The following is a 22,262-nucleotide window of genomic DNA, read 5'->3' on the forward strand; positions in this document are numbered from 1 at the left end:
AATAGGATTTTCAATTAATTCTTTAATTATTGTTTCGTGCGGTGATAAAATACCGGATAAATCCAAAAGTCATTATTTTGATCCTAATCTTTAAACATAGCATTTTTATTATTTATTCTACCCTTGTGAGCCCTGAACCACACTCGTGGACCCATGGTTCCAATTTTAATCTTTAAAATCTCGTTTTATACACATTATCAAACCACCCGAGCCATCTCCCGATTTACTCGAGCCACGACCGAACCACCTCAAGCCAAACTCTAGCCAACCCACCTAGGGATCCCTTACTGATCAAGCTCAGCCCAAAGAACTAGCCCTGGCCCGCTCAAAAACCTCCTGGAACTCGACCCCAATTCTGCATGTGTTGTGCGTGTGTATCCTAGGGACCTTAGGACTCCTATCTAGACTAGGACCCTGTTGGGTGTAATAATTGTCCTTGTTTGATAGAGCGATCAAACCATGGTGCTTGAGCTGTTGTGCGGTTTAAATATTTGAGTTGCACCATTTTCCACCAGCTATAGATTTTGGTAAAGAGGTAAGCACTCGGTCCTAGAATTGGTATCAGAGCCAAGGTCACGGGTTCGATTCCCATTGATTGCAAGGAGTGCAATTATTGGGAGGGAGATTGTTGGGTGCAATAATTGTCCTTGCTTGGTAGAGTGATCGAACCATGGTGCTTGAGCTACTGTGCGGTTTAAAAATTTGAGTTGCACCATTACCACCAGCTATAGCTTTTGGTAAAGCGGTAAGCACTCGGTCCTACAGACCCCTTGCACTCGGTTCTACAGACCCCTTCCAGCCCTGAACCACTTGACCCCTCGTGACCCTATCCATCCCTGACCACACCCAGACTCGACCCACACCAGCCCAAGCCCCTGGACGTGAGTAGCGAACAACTGAACCAGTGGCAGCAGCCATCGCGCCTTGCTTCCCTCATGTTCTCTCGTTTCCTCTCGAGCCAGCAGAAACCCAAGACACACCAGCCCCTTTCCACACCCTAATGCACCCTCTTAGGACCCTAAGGACCTAACCTAGCCTAGCTCAGAGCCCCCCTGGCCGAGCCCCTTAACCTTGCACAAGCTTAACACCTGCGCTACCCCTTGATCACCTCTCAGGTTGGAGTCCTAGCTTGCTAGGAATCCTCCCCAGCCCTGGTCTCGAGTCCTAGTGTGGCTAGGACTCTTCCCTAGACCCCTCACGTGATTCTAGCCCAGCCCTGGTCCAGCCGAACCCAAGCCAAGCAACCAAGTCTCCAAAACCGTGCCTCACATACTCCATGACAGAATTATGGTTCCAGCTTTGTTTTCTAGCTTGTTGCAGTGTTTTTGGTGTGTTATTAGGACCCTAAATCTCGTGTAAAACCATTCCTTAACATCCTAATACATGGCAGCCCCTTTAACAACACAATAATCATGTTTTTAAATCAACACACAAGTTTTAAAAATCATATAATATGCATGTACGAAAATCTTCAAGTTGTATGCCTTGTTTTCTTTCAAAACATGTTCAAATAAATATTATGATGTGATAGATGTTTGAAGGAAAGAAATATGGCGTGCCTTTGCATTTTAAACGCACGAAAACATTGGCGATTGAAGAACGGCGACGAAGAGACGATGGCTTGCTTTTACCCTTAAATTTTCGAAAGTTTCTCCTCAATAATCTAGTGTGTGCCAAGAAGTTGAGTTTTGAGAGAATTTTGATTGTATTGGGGATGTGGGCGTGTATTAGGTTGGGAATATAGGGTGGGTTTTATTTTAAATAATGCTTAAAATCCTAATCAAACTCTAATTGCTAGCTTAGGCCCATTAACCATGTTAATTAGGCTCATTTAGCACATTACTGTTTAATTAAAATATTTTGTTTAGAAAAGTTTGTGAATTTATTAGCCGGGTTGCCAATAGGTTCGCATTTTTGTTGAAAATCCAACATCAATAAAAATTACGTCTCGGCGTATAAAATCACCTCAAAACTCCTTATTTTCAAAAATATGAAAAAATATCACCCATATTTTTAAATAATTAAGAAACAATTATTTAATAAAAACATTTTCTATTTTTCAGTCATCGTTCTCCGTTCCTCGATCGCAACTCGAATAACCTTTAAAAACTACATTTTAATGCAAAAATGTAGAAAATTATATTTTAAACATGTAAATATGCACAACATATTTAATCTATGCAATTAAAACATTTAACTAAAATACAAAGAAATTTAATAACTTATATGCATGTGGTTCAAGTGGACCTTAAAATTTTCGGGGCGTTACAACGTTTTTTGGATCCAAACACAAATCACAATTGGGTAACCAGGTTTGGTTTTTTTTTTTTCTATAGGCCTTGAACCTTTTAGAAGGTTTCCTTATTATTATTATTTTTAAAGAAATTTTGCCCACCATATGTTAAGCACAACACTGACAGTAACAACTTTTGGTCTATCATGATACACCAAATTTTTTTTTTCCAAAATAACCTTTTCTCATAATACTGTTGTATTTTAAACGAAGCAAAATAAAAATTAATTAAGTAAAACCTTATTATTAACTTCAAATATTACTTTAGTATCGTGATATTTCACATAAAAACTAATTTTATATGGACAAATATTTTATATTCAAATTAAATTTCTTGTACTGGGATTGCATGTAAAAATTTTCCAATACTAATTCAAACGTCCACTACTCGTTTTTCTATAAAATATACTAGAATTTTTTTTCCTTTCTAATTCATTCGGCCGAAACACTTAACATTTAAAATATCAATACTATGCACCATTTAAAAATATTCAACTAACTATTACTTGAAAATCTCAAAAGAAAGTAATTCAAAGCATAAAGTCATAAAACGTCAACCAACCTAAACTAAAATTATTTCAAAAAAAAAATTAACTCAAATATCCTCTCAAAAACCTTTCAAAGCATCAAAAGTCATAAAAATCTTTAAATAATCATAAACATAGTTTCGTTTGCGGAAAACTAACGACTGTCATCGAGTTGTGTGCACTTCAGTCCAGCAAGATCAACCATCAAGACCTCGATTATTATCGAGCTCACATGCATCGATCACACCTACTCACCTAGTGAGTCTATTGACTCAGCAAATCTTAACCATGATAACAAGTAATACATATACAATCACATGCAACAGTGAAAATACTTTTAATAAAATAGTTTTTCATGAATATGCATAAACTCAAACATTTTTCTTTCAAGATGCATAAACTCAAACATTTTTCTTTCAAGATATCATATCATTTTTCCTTTCATCATATCATATCATGTTTCCTTTCATCATATACGTATACGAGTCATTTTCATTGAATTCGGATCCTTAATTATGACTTTCATATCAGTTGTAGGTCCATGGATCCATCTACGTATAACCATGGTACCAAGCGGCGGGGACATCAGCTGACACGCGCACCCGTCGACTGAGCCTTGGCCTATCATATCATCATATCATGTCGATGAAATACGATCGTCGACCTCCCTCTGGGGCCTTTTTCCATAATCGGGCTCTCTCTGGGGCCTTTTCTCTCACGATATCTCCAATCATATCATCGTATCATCGTAATAGTCACAATCAATTCACCTCCATCAAATTTTCATCTTTCCATCACTTATAAAAATTCATGCATATATAAATCATTTTTCTTTTAAATCAAGTATGCAACACGTCTTTTAGCATTAACTTTTCATCATAAAATTCCATAAATATTTGAAATAAAAATATATAACATTTATTACAGCATTCAAGGCACTGCCAAGACGTCTAACATTTTTCAGGTGTAAAATGACCGTTTTGCCCCTGAAACTCTAACTTTCCCAATTTATCCTTAGACCTTAAAATGACGACCCAAATCAGTTCCAAACTTAACATAACACCTTAAAATATACTCATAAATATTTCTTAGACGTAAAACTAAGCTTCTCGTAATTTCTCAATTCGTTTTTAAACTTAGACGTACATCCCGATTTTGACTCTTATGGACTCGAAATTTAACCAAACTTTACCAAATTTGAATCAAAACTTAATAACACCTAACTATACCATATACAACCCAAATGAAGCCAATTAAGACCTTTGAAAAAGCCTAGAACCTTGCTGGAATTTCTGCACCTACTATCTCAAACCCTAGCTTGCATAGACCTTCATGCCCCTCGACTCCAGCCCTTAACCGCCATTTGCAGACCTTAACTCACCATCCTAGGACCATGACCAAAATTTAGACAAGCTACTGGAACCGCAACAATTGTGCCCACCTAGAACTCAAGTTCGAAACCCTAGGACTCTAGAATCCCATATTTTCGTTCATCCTCTTGCCCTAACTTTTTCAGCCCTTAAACATGCATTTCATGACCCTTAAACATGTGGAAAAATGTCTCATCCAGTAAACCTACCATGACAGCCCCTTTGTGCATCATTAACATAAGTTTTAGATCATAAAAACACAAGTTTTGTCCATGACATGTCATAAAAACGAAAATATAAAAAGTGTATCATGTTTTTCATGCAATCATATATAAACACATGAAATTGTGTGAAAGATGAGTGAAGGAAGATTAAGGCGTGCCTTTGCGTATTTGACGCACGAAAAACAACTTGCGATGAGAGGGACGATGGCGGAGATACAAGAGAAGAAGCTTGCTGAATTTTTCTTCAAACCTTGCATAAATTTCCTTCCAATTCGTGTGGTCGTGTGTTGCTGATGGAGAAGAAGAGTCCTGGTAATATTTTAGGTGAATGGGCGTGAATTGTGTGGGGTATTGGGGAGTGTTTTTGGCTTTTTATTTTAATTAAAACACTATGTGCAAGTTTAGATCCATTAACCTAGTATATTAGGCTCATTAAGCCCATTAATTAATATTTAAAATATTTTTTTAGAAAAGTTGTGAAAATATTAGCCGAGTTCTCGAAAAGTTCATATTTTCGTCGAAAATTGAATACCGTTTAAAAATACTACTCGGCGTATAAAAACAACTCAAAACACCCCATTTTCAATAATTCCATTTAAAATACACTACTCATTAAACCATTAAAAATAATCATTTAATAAAATATTTCTCTCATATGGTCCATCGGTCTCCGTTCTTCGATCGCGTCTCGAATAATCTTTAAAACACAGTTTTATGCATTCATGTAGAAAAGTGCTTTTTAAAGATGTAAACATGCACACCATATTTAATTAATGAAATCAAAACCATTTAATTAAAATACATAAGAAATTTGATAACTTGCATGCATGTGGTTCACGTGGGCCTTCAAATTTTTGGGACGTTAAAATATACCCCTTTAAATTGAATTTTGTCTCCGAAATTCACTTATCCTCGATAATCAAAAGTTTAGACTTAATTATAGTATCCCAATAATCCATGCTTACGTTGCGCCGCTCTGATAAATAAGTTTTAGAATATCCTTATGTCTCCTCAATCTTAATTAAATTTGCCTTCAAGATCATCATTTGCGAACCGCAACTTACAACAACTGAAGATCATGTGCTGGTGCCTTTGAAGGCATTTGAAACACAATATTCTCCAATGAGCTGCAATAGCTCGTGTTCTAAGAATGTTAATATCGATGAATTAAATCGAGTTTGGTTAAAAACCAAGCGGAAGAAACACGAAGTAATATTTTGTGAAGAAGACTGTTAAATTAGAAAATATTTTAACTTATGTAAACTGAATAACTGACGGATGCTCTAACTGATCAAGTCAGTTTGAAAACAGCAGTTAACCAGTTAAATACACAAGATATGTTATGAATGTTCAGAGACTTTAACTGCTCCTACGTCACCCCTTCTACCACCTTGGGTATGATCCACTAGAAGACTTTGATTTATACAACTACTTGTACAAACACACCCAACTTAGGACTTACCCACTGCCTAACTGAACTCCTAGTCTAAACTCAAGGCAGCACCTTTAAGCCAACACTTCTTTAACGTCTATGTAAGAAAGACTACATACACAAGTTTAACGTCTTTGTACAAGACTGTATTTGGGAGGTGGTGAGTATGTCCGTGTGTGAGAACTGAACAAGGATGTTCTCACACACTGAGGGAAGTGAGCTTCTAAACTAAGCTGATAAAGCTTGAGTATTCCCTCTGGGCTGAATGCTTCTTCAAAGCTGACAGATAAATAAGTGTGTCCTTTCTTTTACCACACTCTCACTGGTGTTTTCATTGTTGCTCTTGTGTCTTTTTGTTTTTTATATCTTTCGTCTTCACTGATCTTCTCTTTATATATGAGGGAAACTGATCGTACAGTGAGACTCAATTATTGTATCTATTGCATTTTGAATTCGTTCCTTGGACTCTGTGTCTCGAATTTTCGACTGCCTTTCTGAAACGTTTGTTTTAATGCTATGATATTTCTTCACTGATCTTCACGCTCTATTTATAGGCGCGAAGTTTGATCGTACAGTGAGACTCAATTATTGTATCTGTTGCATTTTAAATCTGTTCCACGAAATTTGTCTTGTTCTTTCTGGAACACTTTTGTCTTTAACATCTGATGCAACGTCCATTATTGTCCTTTGACTAGGACAAATGTTTTTGTACCTTTGCGCACAGCTGGATTCCACTTATATCAGATTGTCTTGATCTGCAACTGATTGCTCCTAACTCATGTTCTGAACTGGTCAGTTGAACTGGTCTTTAGTTGGGCTGGTGAAATCAGTTGACGCGTCAGTTGAACTGATATTCAGTTGGGCTCTTCATCAGTTGAACACTCATTCAGCTGGCCGGACTTCTGAGGTTCTCCTGCTGAGCCACTTATCAACAGAACAATTAGTTGAACTCATTTACGACACATCAGTTGAACTGGTTCAGTTTGGTTGATCAGTTGATAATTTCAGTTGGTGTCTTCGACAGCTTCAGTTTTGGTTCGTAACTGATTATTTCAGTTTCAGTTATCTGCGCACTAAGGTAGATTTTTAAAAACAAACAAACAAGTTTTTTTCACATCAAAATTAAGATTGCGAACATGAAATGTTCCAATATTCTTTATTGTCCTTTGACTGGACAATTGCTTTGTACCTTTGTGTATAGTTGGAATCCACTGAATGAGTTTGTCTTCATCTACAATTGAAAGATTCTTAACTGAAACTCCGAACTAGTCAGCTGAACTGATCTTCAGTTGGGCTGGTGAAATCAGTTGACTCGTCTGTTGAATTGATTTCACTCTCATTCAGTTGAACTGATCAGCTGGATTTCTTCATCAGTTGAACACTCTTTCGGCTGGCCGGGCTTCTGAGTTTCTCCTACTGAATCACCTATCAACTGGACAAGAAGCTGAACTACTCATTTGATGTATCAGTTTGCCTGATTCAGTTTGTGCGACCAGTTGGGTTTTCAGTTTCCGATGTAAACAGCTCGTAATTGATCATAGCTTCTCCACACTAAGGTAAAACATTAGTAACACAAAATAACAAGTTTTGTTAACATCAAAATTAAGATTGCAAACTTGAAAAGTTCTAACAACAACCTATGGCGACTTAGTTCTATTTTATTATAACCTCGAATTTCGACTTTTCTTATAATCCCGATATTAGAAATGGCTGGCCAAACTTATCGTATATTACTTTTCTTATATTATACCCAAGATTTTCATCAACATATTATATTTCAACGTTAAAATCCCAAAAGCATCTTTTCTTAATTTTATTGAACTCAAGGTATGCTAAGGCTTTAAATCCAAAGATTAGGATATATGCATTTCAACTTAAGAGATCTTAACACCAAAATTTACTAATCGACTTCTATCCTGAGTAATACACTTAATAGTTAAACCTTATCTCAATCCCATGATAATATTAGTCTAATATCCTTGAATTCAATCTTTATTTTACGACACCAAACTAACATAACATAATTATTTACAAGTACATCACAATTATAAAATTTCTGCAAACTTAAATTTCACCCCGAATTTTCATATAATACATATCTCATAAACTTGTAATTCACACTTACACAACCCAAATAGTCTTAGATAATACAATTTCAACACACATATCCACTTAATCCCAAGTTTCTTAATGAATTTCAAAAATTACTCTAGGCATGATGTTTATCTCACTTCTTACACGCGTCTTTCAAATAACATAATCATCAATCAAACCCAACCTTCTAAAAAAAATTACCCTGACAAATGTATAATTTTAACTCTTAAGATCATGACTAAAACTTATAATATATCAAACCTTAAGTTCCCAAAAATATGTTAACATAATGTATAATCATATAAGTTAACTAATTGATCATTTTTACCTTAAATTGTCGTTACTAAATTTTTAATTTGCCCCAATATTATTCCATAATGCTTAGATTTTCAAGCCCAATATTTATTCATTCTACAATGGCCTTGATATTCATTCCTTATAGCATTATAACCAAGATATCTCAATGTTCTAAATATCCCTTCCAACCAAAATCATCGAAAATTCCAATCATTTAAACCATTCGATTCTCATTTATTGCTAAACTAGTCCCCAAATTTCTTAGCTATTGTAAAATTAATTCCTAATTTCCTCGAAAATTATCCAGTCGATCCTTAATTTCGAAAATTCTACAAATAACCATAAGTTATTGGAATTCTTAATTTCATTCTCTAGGTTTCCCGTAACATAAAGTTCAATAATTTTAAGCTTATTAAACCCAACATCAATTCTCATAACCAATTTTACTTTTCCATCAAAACCTAAAATCTCAAATTATACATTTTTATACTTCTAAAGACCGACGCAGTCTTATGATCATTATTCCTTATATGTAATTCTCAAAAATTAACTAAATTAGTAACCATAAATCATTGGTATTTTCTTAGAAATCTACATGTCCCAAAAGCATTCATAACCTTCATGATTAATTTATGACCCAAAAAGAAGAACGTCAGTATTAAAACTCAAAAATCAATATGGTCAAATCATTTTCAACATTTCATAACGCCCATTAACCCCAATTCTTAAACATGTCTAATTTCACTACAAAGTCAGTATGCTATAATTTCTAATTCTATATCATAACATGCATAAAAATTCTAAAGCATCTAATCTTTTAGCGTGAGAAGAATCATGCGACCATGCAAGTTTATTCATAAAAATCATTTATCATGCACTTAAACATAAATTTTTTTAACTTCAAAAATTGTTTAAACATGTAGCTTGAACGTATGTACCATGTAAGCATAGGTCATAACATTAAAACATTTAAACTTACAGACTTGAGGCTTGACGACTGAGCTTTCCGGAATTGGTGATGGCACAATCTTTTGCAGGAACATTGCTCTGATACCAACTGAAATGTCCACTTATCGTTTTTCTTTAAAATATACTAGAAAATATTTTCTCTTTCTAATTCATTCGACCGGAACACTAAACATTTAAAAAATGAATACTTTTTACCATTTAAAAATAAACCAACCAACTATATTTGAAAATCTCATAAAGTCGTAAAACGTCAACCAACCTAAACTAAAATTATTTCACAAATAAACTTAACTCTAACATCCTCTCAAAAAACTCTCAAAGCATCATAAGTAATAAAAATCTTTAATAATCATAAATCATAAACATAGTTTCGTTTGCGGAAAACTAGCGACGATCCTCGGGTTGTGTGCACCTTCAGTCCAGCAAGATCAACCATCAAAACCTCCATTATTATCAAGCTCACCTAAATCGATCACAACTAGTGAATCTATTGACTCAGCAAACCTTAACCATAATAACAATTAATACATATACAATCACATGCAACAGTGAAAATAATTTTAATAAAATAGCTTTTCATGAATATGCATAAACTTAAACATTTTTCTTTCAACATATCATATCATCTTTCCTTTCATCATATCATACCATGTTTTCTTTCATCATGTACATATAAGTGTTCCTTTCATTGAATTCAGATCCTTAATTGTGACTTTCGTATCAGCTGTAGGTCGCTGGATCTATCTACGTACAACCAAGGTACCAGGCGACGGGAACATCAGCGACACTCGCACCCATCAACTGAGCCTTAGCCTATCATATCATCATATCATGTCGATGGAAATACGATCAGTCGGCCTCCCTATGGGGCCTTCTTCCGTAATCGGGCTCCCTCTAGGGCTTTTTCTCCTCACGATATCTCCAATCATATCATCGTATTAGTCACAATCAATTCACCTCCTTCAATTTTTTATCTTTCCATCACTTTAAAAAATTCATGCTTATATAAATCATTTTTCTTTTAAACCAAGCATGCAACATGTCTTTTAGCGTTAACCTTTCAGCCTAAAATTTCATAAACATTTAAAATAAAAATTTTAACATTTATTACAGCATTCAGGGTACTGTCAGGACGTATAGACATTTTTCAGGTATAAAATAACCGTTTTGCCCCTGAAACCTTAACTTTCTCAATTTATCGTTAGACCTTAAAAGAAGACTCAAATCATTCCAAACTTAACATAACATCTTAATTACGCCCATAAATATTTCTTAGATGTAAAATTAAGGTTCTCGACTAATTTCTCAATTCGTTTTTAAACTTAGACGTACATCCCGATTTCGACTCGTATGAACTCGAAACTTAACCAAACTTTACCAAATTTGAACCAAAGCTCAATAACACCTAACTATACCATACACAACAAAAATCAAGCCAATTAAGACCTTTGAACAAACCTATAACCTTGCTGGAATTTATGTACCTACTATCTCGAATCCTAGCTTGCATATACCTTCATGTCCCTCGACTCCAACCCTTAACCTCCATGTCCAGACCTTAACTCACCATCCTAGGACCATGACTGAACCCTAGACAAGCTACTAGAACCGTCTATACAGCTCCTGCACTTGCAAGCTCCTCAACTGTAGCCTACATGCCTTGCTCCCCCAAGCCTTTCGTTACAGCCCCTTCCCATTCAAACCAGCCTTTCCTCCCTCAGCCTAGGGCCCAAACTCAGCCCCTTAGGACCCCTGGACATGTCCATATAGCAGCCAGCAGCCCCACCATTCAAGGAACCGAAAACCGAAACCCTAGCTTCCCCTCAGACCCCAAAACATGCAGCTATCTCCTAGCTTGCGTCCAGCCCTGGCACAACCCATCTAGGACCATGTCTAGACTCCGTTGGGACCCTTGACCACATAACAAATAGCCGCAACAGCTGTGCCCACCTAGAACCCAAGTTCGAAACCCTAGTACTCTAGAATCCCATACTTTCTTTCATCTTTTTGCCCTAACTTTTCCAGCCCTTAAACATGCATCTCATGACCCTGAATTTTTCTTCAAACCTTGCATAAATTTCCTTCCAATTCGTGTTGTGTGTGTTTCTGATAGAGAAGAAGAGTCCTAGTATTATTTTAGGTGAAGGGGCGTGAGTTGTGTGGAGTATTGGGAGAGGGGGTGTTTGGCTTTTTATTTTAATTAAAACACTATATGCAAATTTAGGCTCATTATCCTAGTATATTAGGCCCATTAAGCCCATTAGTTAATATTTAAAATATTTTTTAGGGAAATTTGTAAAAATATTAGATGAGTTCTCGAAAGTTCATATTTTTGTCGAAATTGAATACCGTTTAAAAATACGACTCGGCGTGTAAAACACCTCAAAACACACCATTTTCGAAGAATTTCATTTAAAATACACTACACATTACACCATTAAAAATAATCATTTAATAAAATATTTCTCTCATATGGTCCCCGGGTCTCCGTTCCTCGATCACGTCTCGAATAATCTTTAAAACACATTTTTATGCATTCATGTAGAAAATTGCATTTTAAACATGTAAACATACACATCATATTTAATTCATGCAATTAAAACTATTTAATTAAAATACATAAGAAATTTGATAACTTTCATGTATGTGGTTCACATGGACTTTCAAAGTTTTGGGACGTTACATTAGTTATGCAAAATCACGAGAAACTGAATTTGGTATGACAAAACCACATCAATTATCTTTTCTATTTTACCCTTATACATTATTTATCAAGTAGTGATGTTACCAGGTAAATTGGGTGAGTTGGGTGGGTAATTTATCTGGTCAGAGCGTGTTCCTTTCCTGAGAATACTAGTAACCGGGCAAAAGGATCCTGGGTTGAGTGACCTACACACTTGGAAAGCAAAGAACGTTAGTGGGGTGCTGGAAAGGTTTTCGGCGTAGCTACTCCGACACTTAAATCAATCGAATATTCACGCAAATAAAATGAGAGTACTACATATGGAGTATATAGCGAGTGTTTGTGATAAATTTAGTGAATTTCGTCATTTATGATTAAGCAAACCTTGGTATTTATAGGGGAAAAAGTAACGATGATCTTGTTTTCAGTGTTCGGCTACACCTTATGGCAAGATGGCTGTCATGACATGCTCCCTGACATTGTTAAATCCGACACCCCATACCGCTTCTGATCTTGTCACATCACCCTCGCATGCGCTGAATGAAAAGCTAAAGATTTTGGGGTACAGTCTTGACGATGTGAGGAATGGTCATCGTTATGTGAGGACACGGCAAAGTCCTTGATTCACTAAGTCTTCTTATTTGCTCGGGCTAAACTGAGAGCTCGGGCTCGTTTTAGTAGGTTCTAGTCTGAACAGCTTCCCTAGTTGTTGCAAACCCAGGATGGTCTATAAAAGAGCACTTTTTTTACCCAGGCTACTTCTTACCCCGCCTTTCTTTATTTTCCCAATCTATCCTCCTGCCCAAGTCCTAGGATGACTTAGATGGCATGGGCTCTTCCCGAGGTATCACCAGTCAATCCTTAAATAGTCGGGCTTCCCCATCCCGAGTGGTCAGGTGGGACTAGGGCGGGAAACCAAAATCCTTGTTAGTGATGGCATGGTAACTGCAGAACTCTCACTCACTGCTTGGGTGCTGCGGAGGGCGCCATGGTTGTATTTGTTATGGAAAAGGATAAATATCCAGCTTGTTCTATACATTTGGATACTAAGCGTTTTTCTGCTGTCTACATTATACGTGATATCATGGATTAATATTTCACGCTCAAGTGTGTTTCATAGTAAAAATTTTCTGAAATGGTTTTTTTAGATTTCATATATTTGATATTTTAACACAAGCAATATACTCTTGAGATAACTTATAATAGGTTTTTCATTCGCGTCGATATTTGGCCCATTAAATATGATCATTCTTGCTAGTTTGAGCCATTTCAACCCTCCGGACCCCCACTGAGTTTTATCTTCCCAACAATTGCTCTGATATCATGAAAGATGTGAAAATGGGTAGGCAAATCTATTCCCGCCACGCCAATTGACATGTTCTGGCGGGTTGCAGGCAAGCTCGCCCCACCTACTAAATATAAATAAAAATTGTCGGACCAACCTACCTTGTCATGCCTAATAGGCATGTTGGCTGTAACATCTACTCGTTTTAAAAGCGCGGAAATAATTTTTTTTTAAATAAAAGCTCGCATTTTCGAAATAACATTTAAAAATGATCTTAAGTATTTGACAATAAAAATAGTGCGTAAATATAAACGAGTAAAAATTGTGAAATTCATCAGCGTATCAAAACCAGCGCATAAAAATGTTCATATCATCTCAAATCTCATAAAACAAAATGCGGAAAACATGTGGTCCTCGAGTCGTGTCGCCCACCAGGTCCGTTGACTCAGAGCCCAGCACCTCCAGTCTCCTCGACATCGAACACCTGCATCACACACGCCTAGTGAGTCTAAAGACTCAACACACATGTACCAGTAATAACAAGTACATATACGTAGCACACAGCAGTGAAAAATATCATACTCAACATAACTTTCATGAACTAAAAAGCGTAACGTAAACGTGTCGTATAAAATCATGTCGTGTCAAATCACATCATGTCAAATCATGTCATGTCGTATCATCATATACGTGTCAAAACAGCTCATCAAATCAACATAAACTTAAAGATTTTCATTTAATTGAATTCAGTTCATTAGTTGTGACTTTCGTATCAGCTCTATCGATGGATCCATCTATAAAAACTGTGGTACCCGGTGGCGGGGGACATCAGCGACAACATTACCCGCCCACTGAGCCCGGGCCTCAGCTCATCATATCTCATGTCATCGTATACATATACATCGTAAGTCACAACCAATTCCCTTCCTTCAAAAATATCATCATTTTCATCACTTAATAAAACATTCGTATGCGTAACTTTTCCTTTAAACCAAGCATGCAACGTATTTATCATAATTGCGTAAAAATCGTAAAAATGATGCATAAACATTTAAAATATCATATATTTGTGCTCAGGGCGCTGTCAAGACCTAAAATCTCACTCCGAGTGCAAAATGACTATTTTGCCCATGGAAACCCAAAAATTATCGTTTCACCCTGGACCTCTAAAAATTGACTCGAAGTTTACCAAACTCCTTAAAATGTCCCCAAACATTTTTAAAAGTATTCCTATACATAAACCTGAGCCAAAATCAAACTTAACTGATTCGTTTTAAAACTTTGACCTAGGTCCCGGTTTTAAACCGAATCGACTCGAAGCACTACCAAATTCTTCCCAATATTCTACCCTATCATAAAAACACTAAAATGATCTTAAAATTATCACACCCAGTTCAAAACTCTCGGCACAAAAATCTCCATCCTACCAAAAACTCTCGGCCCTACCCTCAACCACTCTCTTGTGCACTCATTCCCCAACACATCACCAACCTCTTAAATACTTTGGTTCACTACTATCCTCACGTGTCCCTTACTTAGCCACCTAAGAATGAGTCACCACCGAAACCATGGGACTCCTCTAGCACCCACTTAACCAATCCTACTGCTACTCCAACCCCACGATGCATATCCCAACCCTCGGCCGCTCACTACCTTCGCTCCACCACAGCACCAGCAACTCACGGCTCACTCCAGGACCTGTCACGGACCCAGGTGGGTCAGCTCCAAGGCCAAGGACGAGCCATGCACCGCTGCGACTCCCATTCGCTCGATCTACACTCAAAAACGTGGCCCCTCTTCACAGCTCTTCGATCGGCCCTCTTACCACGAGCAAGCTTCTGTTCAAGCCTACTAACCCTTCCTCCTCGACGCTTATGACCCCTCAGGGCCCTCATCAGCAACCCCTTACACGAGGAAATCAAACGTGAGATGCAAGAAGGAGATATATGCATGGATCAAAACACACAAGCCTTACAAACTTGGATCTGCACACACACCGAATGAAAATACATATACATCATGTTGTTTGTGGTATTCAAATATGAGAGGAAAAGCAAGAAGAAAACAAAGAATATGGCTTTGTAGAGGCAAGTGTTGAACACTTTCTCCTTAAGAAGAATTTGCCCCTCACAATGTACTAGAGGTTGTGGCAATCTTCTCCCAAGATACAACTACAACACTTGAATAATGAGCACTCAAATATTCAAGTTCTATCACAAAGAAATGGATGAACTCTCTCTTGTAGAAGAAGGAAAGAAGAAGAAGATGCAAAGAGATGATATGTTGTGTATGTTATGTTTGATTTTCAAAATATCAAACATATAATGTTTTCCATGTAAAAGACATGATCTTTCATTCATAGGGGTGTCCCTTGACCCTTGTAACTGACCACAATCATCAAACAATGCCAAAGGAAATGAAAAAACATCAGAAAATTCGAAAAAATTGAAGGGACGCGTCTGTGCGCGCAGGGGCGCACGCCCACTCGCACGTTGTCGAGCAGCGCTCGGCAGCTCTCGGCAGCGACTGCCGAGCATCGCTCGGCAGCGCCTGCCGAGAGCGCCCGGCAGGCGTGCGCACCCGCACGCAGAAACACGCGCGCACCTGCGCGCAGATCCGCGCGCAGGTGCGCGCCTGCTACTGTTCACGCGCCATTTTTTTTTTTTTCGATTTTCGTCCCATACATGTTCTGACTACTCGTTTAAGTTTCTTTCAACATTCGAAGAACTCGTTTCGAGTTTAATTCAGAACCACCGAACTTAATATTCGTTCATTAAGCTTCGTTCTTCGTTTCGAATTTTCCAATCAAACACATTGATTTATTTGCTTAATTTTCATTCATTAAGCACCAAAATTCCAACAATCCCCCACATGAATGAAATTAATGCATGAATGCTCGTGATGCATAAGAGAGAATATATACGAAAAATTATCTCATCAGGAGAGGTGGCTTTTGGCTTTGAACCTTCCCTGGTGGAATACAATCGGATTTACTAGGCCACGAAGTGAACATGATGTCTTGAACTTCTTGGCGGTTCATGTAAACCCAGACAACTGTACCCACAAGATAACCTTTCTTCCAATTCCATTTTGTGTTATCGGTTGTGTCCGTTTTGGCCATGGAACACATCTTGGCTTCATACGTGTTTCATCGAGGCGGCCATGTCCTCACACGTACATAGGTGATCTCCTTGTAAAAGGGTATCTTACTTACCCCGCTTTTGTAAGCTACGGAATCATTAAAAGTACAAAACTTAACCTCACTACCTTTGTAGGCAACTTCACTCATCGTCTTAGGAATGAGGAGTGATTCCTCAAGTTCTCATAATTTAGTTGTCCCATTGAACCAAGATCTTGGGATCTCCAATCTACAAGGTTGTGTTTCCACTATGAAAACTTTATTTGGTAGGTTTTAAGCTCATTCCTCTTGACAGACAGTACATTTGATCTCTATTTAATGCTTTTGTAAGCGGATCCGCTAAGTTATCCTTTGATTTAATATAATCAACAGATATAACTACATTAGAGATCAACTGTCGCACAGTATTATGTCTTCGATGAATATGTCGAGACTTGCCATTGTACATACTGTTTTGTGCCCTTGCAATTGTCGACTGACTGTCGCAATGTATCAAGATTGCTGGCACTGGACTTGTCAACATGGAATGTCCTCTAGAAAGTTGCGAAGTCACTCAGCTTCTTCTGCAGCTTTATCTAGCGCTATGAACTCCGATTCCATAGTAGATCTAGCAATGCAAGTTTGTTTCGATGACCTCCACGAGACTGATCCTCCACCAATGCTAAATACATAGCCACTGGTGGATTTGGAGTCATTGGTGTCAGAAATCCAATTTGCATCACAGTATCCTTCAAGTACTGCAGGATACCTTGTGTAATTTAGTCCATATTCTGAGGTGTGCTTTAAATATCTAAGCACCCTTGTCAACGCCTTCCAATGTGCATCACTAGGATTACTTGTAAACCGACTTAACTTGTTAACCGCACAAGCGATGTCAGGTCTAGTACAATTAGTGATGTACATCAGGCTTCCAATAATTTTAGAGTATTCCAGTTGAGAAACTGGTTCTCCACGATTCTTCGCCAAATGGACATTCACGTCTAAAGGCGTTTTTACTGGGTAGAGTCATAAGCGTTAAACTTCTTTAACACTGTTTCTACATAATGAGATTGAGATAAGACTATTGCTTCTGAAGTTCTAAAGATTTTAATCCCTAGAATTACATCAGCTATACCCTTATCTTTCATATCAAAATGTTTTGTCAATATTTTCTTTGTACCCTTAATCAACTCTTGGTTATTCCCCATTATTAGCATGTCATCCACATATATACATACAATCACATAAGATTCTCGAGTGCCTTTAATGTAAACACATTTGTCACATTCATTAATCTTAAATCCATTTGACAATACTACCTTGTCAAATTTTTCGTGCCACTGCTTGGGCGCTTGTTTAAGTCCATATAGAGACTTAATTAAACGACAGACCTTTCTTTCTTGTCCTTTAACAATGAAGCCTTCAGGTTGCTCCATATATATTTCTTCTTCAAGTTCACCATTTAAGAATGCTGTTTTAACATTCATTTGATGTATCTCAAGGTTATGCAAAGCTGCAATAGCAATGAGCACACAAATGGATGTTATTCTTGAAACTGGTGAATACGTGTCGAAGAAATCATGACCTTCTCTTTGTCTATATCCTTTGGCCACAAGCGTGGCTTTGTATTTTTCAATACTTCCATCAACTCTCATTTTCTTTTTCAATATCCATTTGCATCCCAATGGCTTGGTACCTGGTGGAAGATCCACTAGTTCCCAAGTATGATTTTGCAAAATAGAATCCATTTCTGAGTTGATGGCTTCTTTCCAATAAGGAGCTTCAGGGCTAGCCAGAGCATCTTTTATGTTCTTTGGTTCATTCTCCAACATAAAAGTATGGAAGTCTAGACCAAAGGACTTTGAGATTCTAGCCCTTTTGCTTCTTCTTGGCTCTTGCTCTTTTGAAGAGTCTTCCAATGGTATAGCATTTTCATTTAGAGTTGGATCATGTGTAGGTACTTGACCATCATGCTCCATCTCAATTTTCCGCTTACTAGAACCATTTTCTTTCCTCTCTTTACAAGGAAATATATTTTCAAAAAATACTGCATTTCTTGATTCAATTGTCATGCCCATATTCATTTCTGCATTTCAGATTTGTGCACTATAAACCTATAGGCACTACTATTATGTGCATATCCGATGAATATGCAGTCGACCGTCTTTGGTCCAATTCGCTCTTGTATTAGGCTTTGGTATTTCAACCTTAGCTAGACACTCCCACACTTTGAGGTACTTGTAGGAAGGTTTGTGACCTTTCCACAATTCATAAGGTGACTTGTCATTTTTCTTATGGGGTATCTTGTTCAGGATGTGATTAGCTGATAGTATTGCTTCCCCCCACAAGTTTTGGGGTAGTCCTGAACTTATTAACATAGCATTCATCATATCTTTCAGAGTTCGATTCTTTCTTTCGGCAATGACATTCGATTGTGGTGAATAAGGAGCAGTCGTTTCATGAATTATACCCACAGATGTGCAGAATTCATCAAACGGCGCTCCGTATTCGCCCCCTCTATAGCTTCGAACCCTCTTTATTTGTTTGCCTAGTTGATTCTCAACTTCGGTCTTATAACATTTGAATGCTTCAAGAGCTTCATCTTTCGACCTCAAAAGATATATGTAACAGTATCTTGTATTATCATCAATGAATGTCACGTAGTATCTTTTCCCTCCTTTGGTTTGTACAAACTTTAAATCACCAAGATCGGTGTGTATTAATTCTAGAGGAGTTGTATATCTTTCAATCGAGTGGTAAGCGCTTTGGTCATTTTTGCTTCAACACATATCTCGCATTTTTGTGTTGGATCGACGTTGTGTTTAGGCAATAATTAAAGTTTCATTAAACGTTGCAAGGTATTAAAATTTACGTGTCCTAAACGAACATGCCATAAATGAGAACACTCAAGCAAGTAAATAGAACTTTTTCCTTTATTACTTTCAACAACATTTTGGCGTATAGCCATTACATTCAACTTGAAAAGGTTCTCATCGAGATATCCTTTTCCAATAAAATGACCATTCTTGGTCAATACAACTTTGTTAGATTCAAATACTAGTCTAAACCCATGTTTGACCAACAGAGACCCCGACACGAGGTTCTTTCCTATGTTCGGTACATGAAGTACATCAACAAGGGTTACTTGCAAACCCGATGTCATCTTCAATATGACATTTCCGGTGCCCACAACCTCAGATGTAGCGGAGTTCCCCATGTATAGTTTTCTCCAGTCGATGGAGTGTATGTGGAGAATATCCCCTTGTTGGAGCATATGTGTCGAGTTGCTCCCGTATCAAACCACCATTCATTGGAGTTTTCCACCAAATTGGCCTCCAAAATAACTGCAGACAAATTAAGTTCAGAAAAATCAAATAGTACCGACCTTACTTGAACTACGTTGGCTTGAGGATTTTCCTTCTTTGGCTTCCTACAATCCTTAGCCATGTGATTCGGTTTTCCGCAGTTATAACAAGTGCCTTTGAACTTCTTCTTGTTTGGTGGTTGTTGGTCTTGTTGTGGTTGCTTTTCAAACTTTCTTTTCTTCCCTTTGAAACTTGTTTCAACAACGTTCACCCTTGCTGCCATTCCACTTGCCTTGGCCTCGGTGCTCTTGTTGTCCTCTTCTATCCTCAATCTCACAATGAGATCCTCCAATCCCATCTCCTTTCTTTTGTGCTTCAAATAATTCTTGAAGTCCTTCCACAACGGAGAGAGTTTCTCAATCATTGCAGCAACTTGGAAAGATTCGCTTAAACTCATTCATTCCTCATGAATCTCGTTCAAGATAAGTTGTAGTTCTTGCACTTGACTCATCACAAATTTTGAGTCTATCATCTTGAAGTCCAGAAATCTCCCAACAATGAATTTCTTCAAACCCGCATCCTTCGCCCTGTATTCCTTATCAAGCATATCTCAAAGTTCCTTGGCGGTCTTTACTTGACAATACACATTGTACAATGCATTGTCAAGTCCATTTAGGATGTAGTTCTTGCATAGGAAATCACTTTGGTTCTATGCATCCAAAGCGGCCCTCGTGTTGGTATCTGTCTCGTTTTCAGCAACGGTGGGAGGATCCTCCTTCAAGAACCTTGACAAACTCAAGGTTGTGAGATAGAATAGCATCTTTTGTTGCCATCTTTTGAAATCCGCACCAGAAAACTTCTCCGGTTTCTCTCCTTGTGCAATGGTTGCATGTGGTGTTGTAGATGATGATGCCATTGAAAACCTTCTTGCAAATAATCAAAAGTCCAAAAATTCTTCTTAAGATTGTTGTTTGTGGTATTCAAATATGAGAGAAAAGCAAGAAGAAAACAAAGAATATGGCTTTGTAGAGGCAAGTGTTGAACACTTTCTCCTTAAGAAGAATTTGCCCCTCACAATGTGCTAGAGGTTGTGGCAATCTTCTCCCAAGATACATCTACAACACTTGAATAATGAGCACTCAAATATTCAAGTTCTATCACAAAGAAATGGATGAACTCTCTCTTGTAGAAGAAGGAAGAAGAAGAAGATGCAAAGAGATGATATGTTGTGTATGTTATGTTTGATTTTCAAAATATCAAACATATAATGTTTTCCATGTAAAAGACATGATCTTTCATTCATAGGGGTGTCCCTTGGCCCTTGTAACTGACCACAATCATCAATCAATGCCAAAGGAAATGAAAAAACATCAGAAAATTCGAAAAAATCCGAAGGGACGCGTCTGTGCGCTCAGGGGCGCACGCCCGCTCTCACGCCGCCGAGCAGCGCTCGGCAGCTCTCAGCAGCGCCTGCCGAGAGCGCTCGGCATGCGCGCGCACATGCGCGCAGATCTGCGCGCAGGTGCGCGCCTACTACTGTTCATGCGCCAATTTTTTTTTTTTCGATTTTCGTCCCATACATGTTCTGACTACTCGTTTAAGTTTCTTTCAACATTCGAAGAACTCGTTTCGAGTTTAATTCAGAACCACCGAACTTAATATTCGTTCATTAAGTTTCGTTCTTCGTTTCGAATTTTCCAATCAAACACATTGATTTATTTGCTTAATTTTCATTCATTAAGCACCAAAATTCCAACACATCACACATTATCCGAATACATATACGCATGAATGATGCAGAAATAAGGATACAATGCGTGCCTAATGTTTGCTTAAGGAAAAACGATCGAGGAACCAACAACCGAATGAAGAAGATCTTTGCTTGAGGAGGAAAATGGCTTCACCGAAATGTTCACTACAACAATAAATGGCTATTGTGACACTTTTTTGTTGACACTTTTAATTAAATGTTGTTACAAATACTTAATAATGACACTTGTAAAAAATTAATAATGTGTAAAATAAAAAAACATATTAGATTAGTTATCATGACATTTTTAATTGATGTCATCTTTTATATGGAGGGAAACAATTACTTTTCCCACATCGTAAAAAATCGTTAAAAAACTAAAAAATTTCACTATAAATAAGTGTGAGAATATTTGGGTTAGATAAATATTGGAGGAGGGAAAATAATTGTCTCCCTCCATATAAAAAATGACATCAATTAAAAATGTCAGGATAACTAATCTAATATGTTTTTTTATTCTCACATTTATTTTATCTAATTTTCCCTCCTCCTATATTTATCCAACCCAAATATTCCCACATTTGTTATTGTCACTATAAATAACATACACGACACTTTTAGTTGTCATTATAAATGATTTTAACTGACATATAAATTTGTCATTATTACTATAATAACAAGGCATCTATAAATGTATTTAAACATGAGTTTTCCTTACATTTAAAATTGTCATAATATGAATAATTAGTAACACGTATGAAGTTGTCATTAACATCTTATAATGACATTAAAAATGTCAGTAAGTTTAAGACGACATTGGAATAGATGACATTTGTTGGAGGTGTCACTAAAACTTAAATGTCACTAAATATTGAATATGATGACATTTATGAATGTCACCATAAGCATTTATTC

The sequence above is a fragment of the Primulina tabacum genome, chromosome 10, assembly GCF_025594145.1.
Source record: "Primulina tabacum isolate GXHZ01 chromosome 10, ASM2559414v2, whole genome shotgun sequence".
Classification (NCBI taxonomy): domain Eukaryota; kingdom Viridiplantae; phylum Streptophyta; class Magnoliopsida; order Lamiales; family Gesneriaceae; genus Primulina; species Primulina tabacum.